We start from the raw sequence: 725 nt of genomic DNA, 5'->3' as shown, positions 1-725 counted from the left end.
ATCGAAAAGTTGATGTACAACAGGTTAATCCTTTTTTTTAGAAAAAAATCATTTGTTAACGAATTCTCAATTTGGATTTAGACAAAACCATTCAACAGAATAGAATTACTATTATAGAATTACTTCGTAAAATCGGGAGAGAGACAGAAAATAAAAATTATGTTGTTGGTACTTGCTTAGATCTTAATACTTCAGGATACTTCTGGGAAAACTTGAAAAATATGGAATAAGAGGCACAACACTAAAATGGATACAAAGTTATCTTTCAAATCGAAATCAGTTCGTGAAATGGAAAAATGAAGTATCAGCGATAGTGCTCAATAAATTTGGGGTGCCGCAAGGGTCGATCTTGTGGCCCCTGCTTTTTGTTATCTTCATAAACGACTTGCCAAACTCTTCAACTTACTTTGATTATATCTGCTTTGCAGATGATACTAATGTTTTCAGTGTAGGCAAAAACATCAATGAATTGATTGCAAAAACTAACGTAGAAATTGTGCACATTAGCAACTGGTTTAAAAATAATAAGTTAACAATAAATATGAAAAAACTCAGATGATTGTGTTTGGTCCAGTAAATTTTTTAAATTATAAAGAACCTTTCAAAATTGTAATAAATGGTTGTGACATCATTGAAAGTAAAGTAGTCAAGTTTTTGGGAGTCTTTCTGGATCAGAAATTATCCTTTCGGTCACACATAGACAACATCTGCTTAAAACTAGCCAA

This window comes from Helobdella robusta, assembly GCF_000326865.2.
Source record: "Helobdella robusta unplaced genomic scaffold HELROscaffold_51, whole genome shotgun sequence".
NCBI lineage: Eukaryota > Metazoa > Annelida > Clitellata > Rhynchobdellida > Glossiphoniidae > Helobdella > Helobdella robusta.
Note: the sequence above shows the minus strand (reverse complement) of the source record.